Raw genomic sequence first — 15467 nt, 5'->3', positions numbered from 1 at the left:
AGGCCGTCAGGAGGAAATATTGCAATACAAAGGAACAAGAATGGTTTATCACACTGACACCTGGCGGTCAGGAGGAAGTAGTGCAGAGCAGAAGAGCGGGAGTAGATTGTTACAGCGACACTTGGCTGTCAGGAGGAAATATTACAGGACAAATGAAGAAGAGTGGTTTGTCACACTGACACCTGGCGGTCAGGAGGAGGTAGTGCAGACTAGAGGAGCGGGAGTAGATTGATACAGCGACACTTGGCCGTCAGGAGAAATATTGCAGTACAGAGAAATGAGCGTAGTTTATCACACTGACACCTGGAGGCCAAGAAGAGATAGTGCACTACAGACGAAGGAGCGTAGCGGATCACAGTGATACCTGGCTGACATTAGGCGGTAATACAGTGCAGAGGAAAGATCTCATTGCGCCACCTGGCGGGCAGCATGAAGTAGTGCAGTACAGAGAAACAAGCGTGGCTTCTCACTTCGCCACTTCGTATCACACGCTGTAGATTAGATACATAGATCAGCAGTCAGTATCACACGCTGTAGATTAGATACACGATCAGCAGTTAGTATTGCACGCTGTGGATTAGATACACGATCAGCAGTCAGTATCACACACTGTAGATTAGACACGGATCAGCAGTCAGTATCACACACTGTAGATTTTATACATAGATCAGCAGTCAGTATCACACGCTGTAGATTAGATACAGGGATCAGCAGTCAGTATCACACACTGTAGATTTTATACATAGATCAGCAGTCAGTATCACACGCTGTAGATTAGATACAGGGATCAGCAGTCAGTATCACACGCTGTAGATTAGACACGGATCAGCAGTCAGTATCACACACTGTAGATTTTATACATAGATCAGCAGTCAGTATCACACGCTGTAGATTAGATACAGGGATCAGCAGTCAGTATCACACGCTGTAGATTAGATACAGGGATCAGCAGTCAGTATCACACGCTGTAGATTAGACACGGATCAGCAGTCAGTATCACACACTGTAGATTAGATACACGATCAGCAGTCAGTATCACACACTGTAGATTAGATACACGATCAGCAGTAAGTATCACACACTGTAGATTAGATACAGGGATCAGCAGTCAGTATCACACGCTGTAGATTAGATACACAGATCAGCAGTCAGTATCACACGCTGTGGATTAGATACACGGATCAGCAGTTAGTATTGCACGCTGTAGATTAGATACACGATCAGCAGTTAGTATTGCACGCTGTGGATTAGATACACAGATCAGCAGTCAGTATCACACGCTGTGGATTAGATACACGGATCAGCAGTTAGTATTGCACGCTGTAGATTAGATACACGATCAGCAGTTAGTATTGCACGCTGTGGATTAGATACACGATCAGCAGTCAGTATCACACGCTGTAGATTAGATACACAGATCAGCAGTCAGTATCACACGCTGTAGATTAGATACACAGATCAGCAGTCAGTATCACACGCTGTGGATTAGATACACGGATCAGCCGTTAGTATTGCACGCTGTAGATTAGATACACAGATCAGCAGTCAGTATCACACGCTGTAGATTAGATACACGGATCAGCAGTTAGTATCGCACGCTGTAGATTAGATACACAGATAAGCAGTCAGTATCACACGCAGTAGATTAGATACATGATCAGCAGTCAGTATCACACGCTGTAGATTAGATACACGATCAGCAGTTAGTATTGCACGCTGTAGATTAGATACACAGATCAGCAGTCAGTATCACACGCTGTAGATTAGATACACAGATCAGCAGTCAGTATCACATGCTGTAGATTAGATACACGATCAGCAGTTAGTATTGCACGCTGTGGATTAGATACACGATCAGCAGTCAGTATCACACGCTGTAGATTAGATACACAGATCAGCAGTCAGTATCACACGCTGTAGATTAGATACACAGATCAGCAGTCAGTATCACACGCTGTGGATTAGATACACGGATCAGCCGTTAGTATTGCACGCTGTAGATTAGATACACAGATCAGCAGTCAGTATCACACGCTGTAGATTAGATACACGGATCAGCAGTTAGTATCGCACGCTGTAGATTAGATACACAGATAAGCAGTCAGTATCACACGCAGTAGATTAGATACATGATCAGCAGTCAGTATCACACGCTGTAGATTAGATACACGATCAGCAGTTAGTATTGCACGCTGTAGATTAGATACACAGATCAGCAGTCAGTATCACACGCTGTAGATTAGATACACAGATCAGCAGTCAGTATCACATGCTGTAGATTAGATACACGATCAGCAGTTAGTATTGCACGCTGTGGATTAGATACACGATCAGCAGTCAGTATCACACGCTGTAGATTAGATACACAGATCAGCAGTCAGTATCACACGCAGTAGATTAGATACACGATCAGCAGTCAGTATCACACGCTGTAGATTAGATACACGATCAGCAGTTAGTATTGCACGCTGTAGATTAGATACACAGATCAGCAGTCAGTATCACACGCTGTAGATTAGATACACAGATCAGCAGTCAGTATCACACGCTGTGGATTAGATACACAGATCAGCAGTCAGTATCACAGGCTGTAGATTAGATACACAGATCAGTACTCGGAATCACACGCTGTAGATTAGATACAGGGATCAGCAGTCAGTATCACACGCTGTAGATTAGATACACAGATCAGCAGTCAGTATCACACGCTGTAGATTAGATACACAGATCAGCAGTCAGTATCACATGCAGTAGATTAGATACACGGCTCAGCAGTCAGTATCACACGCTGTAGATTAGATACACGATCAGCAGTCAGTATCACACGCTGTAGATTAGATACACGATCAGCAGTCAGTATCACACGCTGTAGATTAGATACACGATCAGCAGTTAGTATTGCACGCTGTAGATTAGATACACAGATCAGCAGTCAGTATCACACGCTGTGGATTAGATACACGGATCAGCAGTTAGTATCGCATGCTGTAGATTAGATACACAGATCAGCAGTCAGTATCACACGCTGTAGATTAGATACACGGATCAGTACTCAGTATCACACACTGTAGATTAGACACACAGATCAGCAGTCAGTATCACACGCTGTAGATTAGATACACAGATCAGCAGTCAGTATCACACGCTGTAGATTAGATACACGATCAGCAGTTAGTATCACACGCTGTAGATTAGATACACAAATCAGCAGTCAGTATCACACGCTGTAGATTAGATACACGATCAGCAGTTAGTATTGCATGCTGTGGATTAGATACACGATCAGCAGTCAGTATCACACGCTGTAGATTAGATACACAGATCAGCAGTCAGTATCACACGCAGTAGATTAGATACACGATCAGCAGTCAGTATCACACGCTGTAGATTAGATACACAGATCAGCAGTCAGTATCACACGCTGTAGATTAGATACACGATCAGCAGTCAGTATCACACGCTGTAGATTAGATACACAGCCCAGCAGTCAGTATCACACGCTGAAGATTAGATACACAGATCAGCAGTCAGTATCACACGCAGTAGATTAGATACACGATCAGCAGTCAGTATCACACGCTGTAGATTAGATACACGGCTCAGCAGTTAGTATCACACGCTGTAGATTAGATACACAGATCAGCAGTCAGTATCACACGCAGTAGATTAGAAACACGATCAGCAGTCAGTATCACACGCTGTAGATTAGATACGCGGCTCAGCAGTCAGTATCACACGCTGTAGATTAAATACACAGATCAGCAATCAGTATCACACGCTGTAGATTAGATACACGGATCAGTACTCAGTATCACACACTGTAGATTAGATACACAGATCAGCAGTCAGTATCACACGCTGTAGATTAGATACACAGATCAGCAGTCAGTATCACACGCTGTAGATTAGATACACAGATCAGCAGATACACAGATCAGCAGTCAGTATCACACGCTGTGGATTAGATACACAGATCAGCAGTCAGTATCACACGCTGTGGATTAGATACACGGCTCAGCAGTCAGTATCACACGCTGTAGATTAGATACATGGCTCAGCAGTCAGTATTGCACGCTGTAGATTAGACACAGATCAGCAGTTAGTATCACACGCTGTAGATTAGATACACGATCAGCAGTATCACACGCTGTAGATTAGATACACGGCTCAGCAGTCAGTATCACACACTGTAGATTTTATACACAGATCAGCAGTCAGTATCACACGCTGTAGATTAGATACACGGACCAGCAGTCAGTATCACAAGCTGTAGATTAGATACAAGGATCAGCAGTCAGTATCACACGCTGTAGATTAGATACAAGGATCATCAGTCAGTATCACGCGCTGTAGATTAGATACACAGATCAGCAGTCAGTATCACACGCTGTAGATTAGATACACGGCTCAGCAGTTAGTATCACACGCTGTAGATTAGATACACAGATCAGCAGTCAGTATCACACGCAGTAGATTAGATACACGATCAGCAGTCAGTATCACACGCTGTAGATTAGATACACGGCTCAGCAGTTAGTATCACACGCTGTAGATTAGATACACAGATCAGCAGTCAGTATCACACGCAGTAGATTAGAAACACGATCAGCAGTCAGTATCACACGCTGTAGATTAGATACACGGCTCAGCAGTCAGTATCACACGCTGTAGATTAAATACACAGATCAGCAATCAGTATCACACGCTGTAGATTAGATACACGGATCAGTACTCAGTATCACACACTGTAGATTAGATACACAGATCAGCAGTCAGTATCACACGCTGTAGATTAGATACACAGATCAGCAGTCAGTATCACACGCTGTAGATTAGATACACAGATCAGCAGATACACAAATCAGCAGTCAGTATCACACGCTGTGGATTAGATACACAGATCAGCAGTCAGTATCACACGCTGTGGATTAGATACACGGCTCAGCAGTCAGTATCACACGCTGTAGATTAGATACATGGCTCAGCAGCCAGTATTGCACGCTGTAGATTAGACACAGATCAGCAGTTAGTATCACACGCTGTAGATTAGATACACGATCAGCAGTATCACACGCTGTAGATTAGATACACGGCTCAGCAGTCAGTATCACACACTGTAGATTTTATACACAGATCAGCAGTCAGTATCACACGCTGTAGATTAGATACACGGACCAGCAGTCAGTATCACAAGCTGTAGATTAGATACAAGGATCAGCAGTCAGTATCACACGCTGTAGATTAGATACAAGGATCATCAGTCAGTATCACGCGCTGTAGATTAGATACACAGATCAGCAGTCAGTATCACACGCTGTAGATTAGATACACGATCAGCAGTCAGTATCACACGCTGTAGATTAGATACACGGCTCAGCAGTCAGTATCACACGCTGTAGATTTTATACACAGATCAGCAGTCAGTATCACACGCTGTAGATTAGATACACGGATCAGCAGTCAGTATCACACGCTGTAGATTAGATACAAGGATCAGCAGTCAGTATCACACGCTGTAGATTAGATACACGGCTCAGCAGTCAGTATCACACGCTGTAGATTAGATACACGAACAGCAGTCAGTATCACACGCTGTAGATTAGATACACAGCCCAGCAGTCAGTATCACACGCTGAAGATTAGATACACAGATCAGCAGTCAGTATCACACGCAGTAGATTAGATACACGATCAGCAGTCAGTATCACACGCTGTAGATTAGATACACGGCTCAGCAGTTAGTATCACACGCTGTAGATTAGATACACAGATCAGCAGTCAGTATCACAAGCAGTAGATTAGAAACACGATCAGCAGTCAGTATCACACGCTGTAGATTAGATACACGGCTCAGCAGTCAGTATCACACGCTGTAGATTAAATACACAGATCAGCAATCAGTATCACACGCTGTAGATTAGATACACGGATCAGTACTCAGTATCACACACTGTAGATTAGATACACAGATCAGCAGTCAGTATCACACGCTGTAGATTAGATACACAGATCAGCAGTCAGTATCACACGCTGTAGATTAGATACACAGATCAGCAGATACACAGATCAGCAGTCAGTATCACACGCTGTGGATTAGATACACAGATCAGCAGTCAGTATCACACGCTGTGGATTAGATACACGGCTCAGCAGTCAGTATCACACGCTGTAGATTAGATACATGGCTCAGCAGTCAGTATTGCACGCTGTAGATTAGACACAGATCAGCAGTTAGTATCACACGCTGTAGATTAGATACACGATCAGCAGTATCACACGCTGTAGATTAGATACACGGCTCAGCAGTCAGTATCACACACTGTAGATTTTATACACAGATCAGCAGTCAGTATCACACGCTGTAGATTAGATACACGGACCAGCAGTCAGTATCACAAGCTGTAGATTAGATACAAGGATCAGCAGTCAGTATCACACGCTGTAGATTAGATACAAGGATCATCAGTCAGTATCACGCGCTGTAGATTAGATACACAGATCAGCAGTCAGTATCACACGCTGTAGATTAGATACACGATCAGCAGTCAGTATCACACGCTGTAGATTAGATACACGGCTCAGCAGTCAGTATCACACGCTGTAGATTTTATACACAGATCAGCAGTCAGTATCACACGCTGTAGATTAGATAAACGGATCAGCAGTCAGTATCACACGCTGTAGATTAGATACAAGGATCAGCAGTCAGTATCACACGCTGTAGATTTTATACACAGATCAGCAGTCAGTATCACACGCAGTAGATTAGATACACGATCAGCAGTCAGTATCACACGCAGTAGATTAGATACACAGCTCAGCAGTCAGTATCACACGCTGTAGATTAGATACAAGGATCATCAGTCAGTATCACACGCTGTAGATTAGACACAGATCAGCAGCAGTATCACACGCTGTGGATTAGATACACGATCAGCAGTCAGTATCACACGCTGTAGATTAGAAACACGGATCAGCAGTCAGTATCACTCTGTAGATTAGATACATGGATTAGCAGTCAGTATCACACGCTGTAGATTTTATACAGAGATCAGCAGTCAGTATCACACGCTGTAGATTAGATACACGGATCAGCAGTCAGTATCACACGCTGTAGATTAGATACAAGGATCAGCAGTCAGTATCACACGCTGTAGATTAGATACATGGATCATCAGTCAGTATCACACGCTGTAGATTAGATACACAGATCAGCAGTCAGTTTCACACGCAGTAGATTAGACACAGATCAGCAGTTAGTATCACACTCTGTTCTGTAGATTAGCTACACCGCTCAGCAGTCAGTATCACACGCTGTAGATTAGATACACAGATCAGCAGTCAGTATCACACGTTGTAGATTAGATACAGGGATCAGCAGTCAGTATCACACGCTTTAGATTAGATACACAGATCAGCAGTCAGTATCACACGCTGTAGATTAGATACATGGATCAGCAGTCAGTATCACATGCTGTAGATTAGATACAGGGATCAGCAATCAGTATCACATGCTGTAGATTAGATACATAGATTAGCAGTTAGTATCACATGCTGTAGATTAGATACACAGATCAGTACTCAGTATCACACGCTGTAGATTAGATACACGGCTCAGCAGTCAGTATCACACACTGTAGATTAGATACATGGATCAGCAGTTAGTATCACCCGCTGTTGATTAGATACACAGATCAGCAGTCAGTATCACACGCTGTAGATTAGATACATGGATCAGCAGTCAGTATCACACACTGTAGATTAGATACACAGATCAGCAGTCAGCATCAAACGCTGCAGATTAGATACACAGATCAGCAGTCAGTATCACACGCTGTGGATTAGATACATGGATCAGCAGTCAGTATCACACGCTGTAGATTAGATACACAGATCAGCAGTCAGTATCACACGCTGTAGATTAGATACACAGATCAGTACTCAGTATCACACGCTGTAGATTAGATACACGATTAGCAGTCAGTATCACACGCTGTAGATTAGATACACGATTAGCAGTCAGTATCACACGCTGTAGATTAGATACAAGGCTCAGCAGTCAGTATCACACGCTGTAGATTACATACAAGGATCAGCAGTCAGTATCACACGCTGTAGATTAGATACACGGCTCAGCAGTTAGTATCACACGCTGTAGATTAGACACACGGCTCAGCAGTCAGTATCACAGGCTGTAGATTAGATACATGGATCAGCAGTCAGTATCACACGGTGTAGATTAGATACACAGATCAGCAGTCAGTATCACACGCTGTTGATTAGATACACAGATCAGCAGTCAGTATCACACGCTGTAGATTAGATACATGGATCAGCAGTTAGTGTCACACGCTGTAGATTAGATACATGGATCAGCAGTCAGTATCACACGCTGTAGATTAGATACACGGCTCAGCAGTCAGTATCACACGCTGTAGATTAGATACATGGCTCAGCAGTATCACAGGCTGTAGATTAGCTACACAGCTCAGCAGTCAGTATCACACGCTGTAGATTAGATACATGGATCAGCAGTTAGTATCACACGCTGTAGATTAGATACATGGATCAGCAGTCAGTATCACTCTGTAGATTAGATACATGGATCAGCAGTCAGTATCACACGGTGTAGATTAGATACAGGGATCAGCAGTCAGTATCACAGGCTGTAGATTAGATACATGGATCAGCAGTCAGTATCACACGCTGTAGATTAGAAACAGATCAGCAGTCAGTATCACATGCTGTAGATTAGATACATGGATCAGCAGTCAGTATCACACGCTGTAGATTAGACACAGATCAGCAGTCAGTATCACACGCTGTAGATTAGATACATGGATCAGCAGTTAGTATCACACGCTGTAGATTAGATACATGGATCAGCAGTCAGCATCACACGCTGTAGATTAGATACACGGCTCAGCAGTCAGTATCACAGGCTGTAGATTAGATACACAGCTCAGCAGTCAGTATCACACCCTGTAGATTAGATACATGGATCAGTCAGTATCACACGCTGTAGATTAGACACAGATCAGCAGTCAGTATCGCATGCTGTAGATTAGATATACGGCTCAGCAGTCAGTATCACAGGCTGTAGATTAGATACATGGATCAGCAGTTAGTATCACACGCTGTAGATTAGATACATGGATCAGCAGTCAGTATTACTCTGTAGATTAGATACATGGATCAGCAGTCAGTATCACACGCTGTAGATTAGATACATGGATCAGCAGTCAGTATCACTCTGTAGATTAGATACATGGATCAGCAGTCAGTATCACACGGTGTGGATTAGATACACGGCTCAGCAGTCAGTATCACATGCTGTAGAATAAATACACGGCTCAGCAGTCAGTATCACAGGCTGTAGATTAGATACACAGATCAGCAGTCAGTATCACACGCTGTAGATTAGATACATGGATCAGCAGTTAGTATCACACGCTGTAGATTAGATACATGGATCAGCAGTCAGTATCACAGGCTGTAGATTAGATACACGGCTCAGCAGTCAGTATCACACGCTGTAGATTAGATACACGGCTCAGCAGTATCACAGGCTATAGATTAGCTACACAGCTCAGCAGTCAGTATCACACGCTGTAGATTAGATACATGGATCAGCAGTCAGTATCGCACGCTGTAGATTAGATATACGGCTCAGCAGTCAGTATCACAGGCTGTAGGTTAGATACATGGATCAGCAGTTAGTATCACACGCTGTAGATTAGATACATGGATCAGCAGTCAGCATCACACGCTGTAGATTAGATACACGGCTCAGCAGTCAGTATCACAGGCTGTAGATTAGATACACAGCTCAGCAGTCAGTATCACACCCTGTAGATTAGATACATGGATCAGCAGTCAGTATCACACGCTGTAGATTAGACACAGATCAGCAGTCAGTATCGCACGCTGTAGATTAGATATACGGCTCAGCAGTCAGTATCACAGGCTGTAGATTAGATACATGGATCAGCAGTTAGTATCACACGCTGTAGATTAGATACATGGATCAGCAGTCAGTATTACTCTGTAGATTAGATACATGGATCAGCAGTCAGTATCACTCTGTAGATTAGATACATGGATCAGCAGTCAGTATCACACGGTGTGGATTAGATACACGGCTCAGCAGTCAGTATCACATGCTGTAGATTAGATACACAGATCAGCAGTCAGTATCACACGCTGTAGATTAGATACATGGATCAGCAGTTAGTATCACACGCTGTAGATTAGATACATGGATCAGCAGTCAGTATCACACGCTGTAGATTAGATACACGGCTCAGCAGTCAGTATCACACGCTGTAGATTAGATACACGGCTCAGCAGTATCACAGGCTGTAGATTAGCTACACAGCTCAGCAGTCAGTATCACACGCTGTAGATTAGATACATGGATCAGCAGTCAGTATCGCACGCTGTAGATTAGATATACGGCTCAGCAGTCAGTATCACAGGCTGTAGATTAGATACATGGATCAGCAGTCAGTATCACACGCACGCTGTAGATTAGATACACAGATCAGCAGTCAGTATCACACGCTGTAGATTAGATACACAGATCAGCAGTCAGTATCACACGCTGTAGATTAGATACATGGATCAGCAGTTAGTATCACACGCTGTAGAATAGATACATGGATCAGCAGTCAGTATCACACGCACGCTGTAGATTAGATACATGGATCAGCAGTCAGTATCACACGCTGTAGATTAGATACACGATCAGCAGTCAGTATCACACGCTGTAGATTAGATACATGGATCAGCAGTTAGTATTACACGCTGTAGATTAGATACATGGATCAGCAGTCAGCATCACACGCTGTAGATTAGATTCACGGCTGAGCAGTCAGTATCACACGCTGTAGATTAGATACACAGATCAGCAGTCAGTATCACACGCTGTAGATTAGATACATGGATCAGCAGTCAGTATCACACGCTGTAGATTAGATACATGGATTAGCAGTTAGTATCACACGCTGTAGATTAGATACATGGATCAGCAGTCAGCATCACACGCTGTAGATTAGATACACGGCTCAGCAGTCAGCATCACACGCTGTAGATTAGATACACGGCTCAGCAGTCAGTATCACAGGCTGTAGATTAGATACACGGCTCAGCAGTCAGTATCACACGCTGTAGATTAGATACATGGATCAGCAGTTAGTATCACACGCTGTAGATTAGATACACAGATCAGCAGTCAGTATCACATGCTGTAGATTAGATACATGGATCAGCAGTCAGTTTCACACGCTGTAGATTAGATACAGAGCTCAGCAGTCAGTATCACACAGGGTAGGATTAGATACACGGCTCAGCAGACAGTATCACACAGGATAGGATTAGATACATGGCTCAGCAGACAGTATCACACAGGATAGGATTAGATACACGGCTCAGCAGACAGTATCCCACAGGATAGGATTAGATACATGGCTCAGCAGTCAGTATCATACAGGATAGGATTAGATACACGGCTCAGCAGACAGTATCACACAGGATAGGATTAGATACACAGCTCAGCAGTCAGTATCACACGCTGTAGATTAGATACACGGATCAGCAGTCAGTATCACACGCTGTAGATTAGATACACGGCTCAGCAGTCAGTATCACACGCTGTAGATTGGATACACGGCTCAGCAGTCAGTATCACACGCTGTAGGTTAGATACACGGCTCAGCAGTCAGCATCACACGCTGTAGATTAGATACACGGCTCAGCAGTCAGTATCACAGGCTGTAGATTAGATACACGGCTCAGCAGTCAGTATCACACGCTGTAGATTAGATACATGGATCAGCAGTTAGTATCACACGCTGTAGATTAGATACACAGATCAGCAGTCAGCATCACACGCTGTAGATTAGATACACGGCTCAGCAGTCAGTATCACAGGCTGTAGATTAGATACATGGATCAGCAGTCAGTTTCACACGCTGTAGATTAGATACAGAGCTCAGCAGTCAGTATCACACAGGATAGGATTAGATACACGGCTCAGCAGACAGTATCACACAGGATAGGATTAGATACATGGCTCAGCAGACAGTATCACACAGGATAGGATTAGATACACGGCTCAGCAGACAGTATCCCACAGGATAGGATTAGATACACGGCTCAGCAGTCAGTATCACACAGGATAGGATTAGATACACGGCTCAGCAGACAGTATCACACAGGATAGGATTAGATACACAGCTCAGCAGTCAGTCTCACACGCTGTAGATTAGATACATGGATCAGCAGTTAGTATCACACGCTGTAGATTAGATACACAGATCAGCAGTCAGTATCACATGCTGTAGATTAGATACATGGATCAGCAGTCAGTTTCACACGCTGTAGATTAGATACAGAGCTCAGCAGTCAGTATCACACAGGATAGGATTAGATACACGGCTCAGCAGACAGTATCACACAGGATAGGATTAGATACATGGCTCAGCAGACAGTATCACACAGGATAGGATTAGATACATGGCTCAGCAGCCAGTATCACACAGGATAGGATTAGATACACGGCTCAGCAGACAGTATCACACAGGATAGGATTAGATACACAGCTCAGCAGTCAGTATCACACGCTGTAGATTAGATACATGGATCAGCAGTTAGTATCACACGCTGTAGATTAGATACACAGATCAGCAGTCAGTATCACATGCTGTAGATTAGATACATGGATCAGCAGTCAGTTTCACACGCTGTAGATTAGATACAGAGCTCAGCAGTCAGTATCACACAGGATAGGATTAGATACACGGCTCAGCAGACAGTATCACACAGGATAGGATTAGATACATGGCTCAGCAGACAGTATCACACAGGATAGGATTAGATACACAGCTCAGCAGACAGTATCACACAGGATAGGATTAGATACACAGCTCAGCAGACAGTATCACACAGGATAGGATTAGATACATGGCTCAGCAGACAGTATCACACAGGATAGGATTAGATACAGAGCTCAGCAGACAGTATCACACAGGATAGGATTAGATACATGGCTCAGCAGACAGTATCACACAGGATAGGATTAGATACACAGCTCAGCAGTCAGTATCACACGCTGTAGATTAGATACACAGATCAGCAGTCAGTATCACACGCTGTAGATTAGATACATGGATCAGCAGTTAGTATCACACGCTGTAGAATAGATACATGGATCAGCAGTCAGTATCACACGCACGCTGTAGATTAGATACATGGATCAGCAGTCAGTATCACACGCTGTAGATTAGATACACGATCAGCAGTCAGTATCACACGCTGTAGATTAGATACATGGATCAGCAGTTAGTATTACACGCTGTAGATTAGATACATGGATCAGCAGTCAGCATCACACGCTGTAGATTAGATTCACGGCTGAGCAGTCAGTATCACACGCTGTAGATTAGATACACAGATCAGCAGTCAGTATCACACGCTGTAGATTAGATACATGGATCAGCAGTCAGTATCACACGCTGTAGATTAGATACATGGATTAGCAGTTAGTATCACACGCTGTAGATTAGATACATGGATCAGCAGTCAGCATCACACGCTGTAGATTAGATACACGGCTCAGCAGTCAGCATCACACGCTGTAGATTAGATACACGGCTCAGCAGTCAGTATCACAGGCTGTAGATTAGATACACGGCTCAGCAGTCAGTATCACACGCTGTAGATTAGATACATGGATCAGCAGTTAGTATCACACGCTGTAGATTAGATACACAGATCAGCAGTCAGTATCACATGCTGTAGATTAGATACATGGATCAGCAGTCAGTTTCACACGCTGTAGATTAGATACAGAGCTCAGCAGTCAGTATCACACAGGGTAGGATTAGATACACGGCTCAGCAGACAGTATCACACAGGATAGGATTAGATACATGGCTCAGCAGACAGTATCACACAGGATAGGATTAGATACACGGCTCAGCAGACAGTATCCCACAGGATAGGATTAGATACATGGCTCAGCAGTCAGTATCATACAGGATAGGATTAGATACACGGCTCAGCAGACAGTATCACACAGGATAGGATTAGATACACAGCTCAGCAGTCAGTATCACACGCTGTAGATTAGATACACGGATGAGCAGTCAGTATCACACGCTGTAGATTAGATACACGGCTCAGCAGTCAGTATCACACGCTGTAGATTGGATACACGGCTCAGCAGTCAGTATCACACGCTGTAGGTTAGATACACGGCTCAGCAGTCAGCATCACACGCTGTAGATTAGATACACGGCTCAGCAGTCAGTATCACAGGCTGTAGATTAGATACACGGCTCAGCAGTCAGTATCACACGCTGTAGATTAGATACATGGATCAGCAGTTAGTATCACACGCTGTAGATTAGATACACAGATCAGCAGTCAGTATCACATGCTGTAGATTAGATACATGGATCAGCAGTCAGTTTCACACGCTGTAGATTAGATACAGAGCTCAGCAGTCAGTATCACACAGGATAGGATTAGATACACGGCTCAGCAGACAGTATCACACAGGATAGGATTAGATACATGGCTCAGCAGACAGTATCACACAGGATAGGATTAGATACACGGCTCAGCAGACAGTATCCCACAGGATAGGATTAGATACACGGCTCAGCAGTCAGTATCACACAGGATAGGATTAGATACACGGCTCAGCAGACAGTATCACACAGGATAGGATTAGATACACAGCTCAGCAGTCAGTATCACACGCTGTAGATTAGATACATGGATCAGCAGTTAGTATCACACGCTGTAGATTAGATACACAGATCAGCAGTCAGTATCACATGCTGTAGATTAGATACATGGATCAGCAGTCAGTTTCACACGCTGTAGATTAGATACAGAGCTCAGCAGTCAGTATCACACAGGATAGGATTAGATACACGGCTCAGCAGACAGTATCACACAGGATAGGATTAGATACATGGCTCAGCAGACAGTATCACACAGGATAGGATTAGATACATGGCTCAGCAGCCAGTATCACACAGGATAGGATTAGATACACGGCTCAGCAGACAGTATCACACAGGATAGGATTAGATACACAGCTCAGCAGTCAGTATCACACGCTGTAGATTAGATACATGGATCAGCAGTTAGTATCACACGCTGTAGATTAGATACACAGATCAGCAGTCAGTATCACATGCTGTAGATTAGATACATGGATCAGCAGTCAGTTTCACACGCTGTAGATTAGATACAGAGCTCAGCAGTCAGTATCACACAGGATAGGATTAGATACACGGCTCAGCAGACAGTATCACACAGGATAGGATTAGATACACGGCCCAGCAGACAGTATCACACAGGATAGGATTAGATACATGGCTCAGCAGACAGTATCACACAGGATAGGATTAGATACACAGCTCAGCAGACAGTATCACACAGGATAGGCTTAG

This window comes from Ranitomeya variabilis, chromosome 1 (assembly GCF_051348905.1).
Source record: "Ranitomeya variabilis isolate aRanVar5 chromosome 1, aRanVar5.hap1, whole genome shotgun sequence".
Taxonomy (NCBI): Eukaryota; Metazoa; Chordata; class Amphibia; order Anura; family Dendrobatidae; genus Ranitomeya; species Ranitomeya variabilis.
Note: the sequence above shows the minus strand (reverse complement) of the source record.